Here is a 6,000-nt window from a genome sequence, read left to right on the forward strand (position 1 = left end):
TAAAGCAGAACTGACACTTTATGACATGTTGTTGCCAAAACAGTATGTTAAATATTGTATCATTTTAATCTTAGCTCCAATCTCTTAGCTCATTACAACTGTGTGGAATTGCTTTTAACTTTTTTTACATCTCTCAAAAATCAATGTGTTTATTACTAATTAAAAGTTCAATTAATAGGAATGAGTAAAACTAATTTTATCAAACGTATGCATGACTAATAAATGTCAACTATTTTGGCAGCCATGTGTTGTGAGTGTGTTTAATAAAGATGCTTTAATAAGATTCAACACAGCAGGGTGTTGCATTCACATAAAGAAAGACAGCAGAATCCACAAGCAAAGGTAGCCAGTCATATTGCATGTGACTATAACAGGTTTGCATATAGATTTAAACGTGCAGTACCCCATATGGTTTTATTCATTGTTTTTACATAATTGCATTTAAAACCATTGTGAAAATATCAGCTCCAGGTACAACAAGGAATTTGCTTCTAATTATTATTTATTTCTTAGCAGACGCCCTTATCCAGGGCGACTTACAATTGTTACAAGATATCACATTATTTTTACATACAGTTACCCATTTATACAGTTGGGTTTTTACTGGAGCAATCTAGGTAAAGTACCTTGCTCAAGGGTACAGCAGCAGTGTCCTCCACTGGGGATTGAACCCACAACCCTCCGGTCAAGAGTCCAGAGCCCTAACCACTACTCCACACTGCTGCCCCTATGATTGAAGATATGCTGATTACTTTTCCAGTTGTTACCGATTACCATTTGTACATTCAGTAGGTTTCCGAATTTCAGGTAGTCTATTGTCCACTGTTTTCTGCTATCTCTGTCCCTATAAAACAGGGGACTTTTTCTACCTGAAAAAAGATACAAGGACCAGGGGTCACGAATGGACATTAGATAAAGGGGCATTCAGAACAGAAAACACTTTTTTTACACAGAGAATTGTGAGGGTCTGGAACCAACTCCCCAGTAATGTTGTTGAAGCTGACACCCTGGGATCCTTCAAGAAGCTGCTTGATGAGATTCTGGGATCAATAAGCTACTAACAACCAAACGAGCAAGATGGGCCAAATGGCCTCCTCTCGTTTGTAAACTTTCTTATGTTCTTATGTTCTTCTTATTAAGTAAATTAGTTAATAACATTTTTATAATTCAATGAATGAACCCAAGAAATTCATCTTAAACAAACATACAGCAGAGCGATGTGAAAGCATACAGTATCTGCTTATGTTGAATAGTAAGATGGTCATTTCAGTTGCACACAGATAAAAGGGAGTGTGGATATTGGATCAAAGGGCTTTTCTGACAAATCCAATTGATTGTGTCTCTTTTGTCATGAATAATTCACTTTGCTGGGATGGGGAGATTCTTCAACATCAGTGGTTAACAAAGTTACCCCCCTGAGAGGAAACCCATCATAATCGTTCCTGTTTGGCTGGAATTTGTAAGGCAGCAGATACTGACTAAACTGCCCTTTGAACATTAATTTGTTCTGAAAACAATAACCACAGCACTGACCTTAGGCTGACCATGAAAAGGCTTTTAAAGAACTCTGCCCTTTAAAAAAAAAATGCAATTTCCCTTCTCCAGATCCCAGGATGAAACCTCCTTTTTAAAAGATCCTTGCCACACTTGAATAAACTTTGTGTACAGATTTGTATACATTAGTATTGAACGTTTGAATTTCAAAATGATTCCAAGTCCTGAGCAGCATGCAGTAAGTGTTGATTCCATTACATGTTTTAACACCAGGGTGGAAATCAAATGCTCTCGAACCAGAGCCCAGACTAGCCCGGACTTGTGAAAAAGGCTTGAACGTGCTTGCAAAGTTATTTAGAAGAGGGAATAAATCAAAAGGAGGACAAACCAAATTGTAATAGAGATACACTGATACACCAAAAATATTATTGTTTTAATACGTTTAGTTTTGACTGATGGTAAATTATATACATTTATTTTCATTAAAAAGTTAATTAAGTAACTAACGTAGCTGTGAATAACTGATAAAAAAAACCAAAACAATTAAGGGCAGTGTTGAGATGACACTATTCTGACCCATGCAGGATTGATAATGTTAAAACCCCTACAACTGCTCATATAAACTGCTCTTTTGTACTGAGTGTAAATGCTTGCAATGTTAATGTTATATTGTTTGCTCCCAGCCTTGTTAAATACATACTTTTGGGCACAACTGTATAGGGAATAAACTATTTAGGATTCATGCTGCTGCTGCTTTGAAGAAAAAATAAAACAGTCACAGCAGAGCAATAAAACCAAGCAAGCGAAGGCACACAATTGAAGGTCTACCACCACAGTAACCTGCTCCTATCAGTTTTACTGAACACTGCTCTATATGACCACCATTGTTTCAAAAAAGCTTCAGACATCGAAGAGCTCCCATCCAAGTTCTTACCAGACACACTGGCATGTAGCTTCTGAAATCAGACAAGATTAGAATCCAAAGTGGTACTGAATACCTGCAACGGCTCAAAAGCTCCCTTATTATTCATGACACAGAACAGCTTATTGTGTGGGTGTTTGAGGTTCACGTAGGAACTCATTGGATGCCGCAATGGCTGGATCCTATAGTACATTCTTCTGCAATACAGTCATGTTTATTCTTTTGACTGTTTATACCTGTGACGTTAACACAAATCATTCCTATATGGAATTATCTCTGCTAAACTGGAGATATTCTTTTTCTTTGTAACGACAGTTACTACAATGACTTATCTGATAGCTTTTGCCTTAAGTGCTAAAATTGTACTGCATGCATCAGCATCCAAAGTGTGAAATATGGGAATTAGAGCAACGCTAAAAACATTTTGAATAGAAGATTGGTTAAAGTCTCCATCAGTCCTTTTGAGCATGATACAGAAAGAGAGAGTCAGATGAACAAATTAAAAACCCATTTACAATGAACATCCTCTTTCATCAATTGCTACTTTTTTTTGACAAATAATGTGAAGTGATTTATTGCAACGCAGCATGCAGAGAAAAATGTATTTCCTGTTAATTTGCCATTGTGGACATGACCTATACGTAAATGCTTTCTCTTTTCAGATCCATTAGTATACTTTTTCTCTATGGTGCTGTATGGCATCCTTAGGTCTGTCAGCTCTATTCACTTCACCTCTGCCTAAATTAAAACAATAGAACTGCACCATTACCCCATAATAGCTGGTGCATTAATATAACATTTCTATAGAATCAATGGAATTTATCTTTACAGCAGGCCAAGGTGTTGTTGGCTCAGCAGAATGTTGTTGTTTTTTTGTTTGTTTTGTATCTCTCTGCATGGGTATGGATTTGCATTCTGGGGACAAACCACACCCAAGCATGTTGTGTGGGGGTGTGGTGCTGCTAAGAGGTGCCATCTGCTTTGGAGAAATGACTGATCCCAAAGGACTTGTCAAGCAAGAGCGACTGTATTGATCTTATTAGCCTGTTCACTGTCACTTACGAAATTGTCATTTTCCAGTCCTGGTGTGAGCACAGGGCCTGTATAAAATGGAGTGGACATCAAAGCATGAATAAATTGCTACCTCAATATACCTCAAAATGAATACAGATCAGATAGCTTCCAAGATGTTATTCAATACTAGTCCTGGAGAAGAAGGTGTGTTTAAAAAACATTCGTGGCTCAATTCAAAAGCAGGTCAAACAATCATGCATTCCCCCTGTAATAGCAAAATATACAAAAAGTCTTCTTTGGTGTCCCCAGTGATACATCCAATAAAGGCAGATAATAGAGTGAATGCTGGATGAGTTGAGGTTGTTCTAATTTTCCAATCTTGGCTAGGGGCCCACAAGGGGTTGAAAATGAACTAGGCTTAGTTCACTTCATTGTGCGTTTTTAATCATGCCTGCTGATCAGGCTCCCCTACAAGTCCTGGTGGAACTTTTCCAGGCTGACCCTTGTATCCAGTGATCATACTGTAGCTTGGTAACATCTGTTGGTAACTTTGTCAGGTGAAAAGAGGCAATTGGCTTGACAGCAGGAACAAAAAGTAGCTTTTTCTGGTCATTTAGTATATGTTAAACCTAATAACAGCACTGGTTCTACTGCTAAATCGTTGCTGTCATGCCATGACTTTGCTGCACACTTTCAGAATAAAATCAGCTTAATTCGAGGTAGTATGGTCATTAGCACCAATGAGCTTGTGGCTGAGTTGTTGGCGATCGCCCCTCAGTTCCCATTTAGCTTTATGGAAGCTTCTCAGGCTGAGGTTTTATGGCTACGCGACCCACGACCTGTCCTTTAGACCCTTTACCATTCAATATAGTCTGTCAATGTGGGACTCGCATTTTAAATCTGTCATTAAGAACAGGCACTGTCCCACTGGAATTAAAACAGCCATCATAAGACCTGTGTTGAAAAAGGCTGGAGCAGATGAGGCTCATTTATCAAATTATCGCCCCATCTAATCTACCATTCCTCTCTGTTATTTGAGCATGTGGTTTATATCCAGATCTCAAAAGACATAATGGCCAACAATTTATTAGATCTTTGTCAGTCTGGATATCGGCAGGGACACAACACTGAAACAGTGCTGGTCAGGGTTGTTAACGACTTGCTGATCAATGCTGATTCTGGGTCGGCTTTGGTGCTCGTCCTGTTGGATCTATCAGTGGCTTTTGTCACGACTGACCATGACATACTGCTCAGTTGTTTAAGAACTTGTATAAGTTTCGACTACTGAGCAATGTCATGGTTTAAGTCACATTTGACAGGCAGAACACATTATGTGAGTTTTGTAGGTCAGGACTCTTTGGATGTGTATCATACAGTCCCACGGTGTTCTGTTCGAGGTCTGCTATTTAGCATTTATATACTGCCGCTTGGATTGCTGATACATCGGCACAGGATGTTCTACCACTCCTATGCTGACGATACTCAGCTGTATATCCGCTTGCAAGACACAGCTATGTCTGGTTGGCACAAAAAAGCAGCTAGCCAACTCAGACACTTTTGTGCTTAGCTCGGCTGGCTGCAAGATAGTACCTCCATCTTCTGTGAGGATCTTGGGGGTCACCCTGGATAGTGGTTGTAGACTGGAGAAGCATAACTCTTTGGTGGTTGGGGCTGGTTTTTATCACCTCAGAAACATTGCCTGTGTACGCTCCTTTTTAAATCAAAGGGATGCAGAGATTCTCTGTCACATGTTTATATCCTCTAGGCTAGATTACTGTAATGCGTTGTATGCTGGACTGCCTCATAAACTCATTCATCTGCTCCAATTAGTGCAGAATGCAGCTGCTAGAGTCTTGACTGACCATCGACAGAATATCCCCCAGTGCTCAGGGATCTGCATTGGTTGTCAGTCCGTTTACGGATCACATTTAAAACCCTTTTGTTAACATACAGGGCTTACCTCTGAGCTTTTGGAGAACTATGTTTCTGCCAGGTGTCTCTAGTGCAGGGAGCCACAAGGTAGTTCTGTGCAGGATCTAGTGCACAGAACTACCTTGTGACCCCCTGCTTCCGATGTGTAAAAATGCAGGTCACTGGAAATACAGGTCACTTCAATATTACGAGTGATAATAAAGAAAAAAAAACAAAGAAAAAGGAAGAACATTTTATAAGTGCTTGTTATTTGTTTCCCAAAACATATTTTTAACATGTGTAGCATGTTTTCCTAAAAGAAAATGCAGCAACAAACTTCATACTCGAGTAAAAGCTTAGAAAAACCTGGCCCTAGCATTCAGCTACTAGCTCACACCATATCTATTTTTTCTTGAGCTGAGCTATATAATCACCATTCACATGAACATGATTTGTGTTGGGGGTTATCACCATGAACATGAAATGGTTTTCAACGCTATGCCTCTCAGCATTTGTTGTATATTATAATATATTTCTTAGTAATACTGAAAATAAGAAATCAGTATCTCACTTGAGCACAAAGGCATTATGCTTGAAACTCAGGCAGTACGCTTACATCCAGTACGCTCACCATACAGAAAACAAAAATCTGCAAAAAC

This window comes from Acipenser ruthenus, chromosome 8 (assembly GCF_902713425.1).
Source record: "Acipenser ruthenus chromosome 8, fAciRut3.2 maternal haplotype, whole genome shotgun sequence".
Taxonomy (NCBI): Eukaryota; Metazoa; Chordata; class Actinopteri; order Acipenseriformes; family Acipenseridae; genus Acipenser; species Acipenser ruthenus.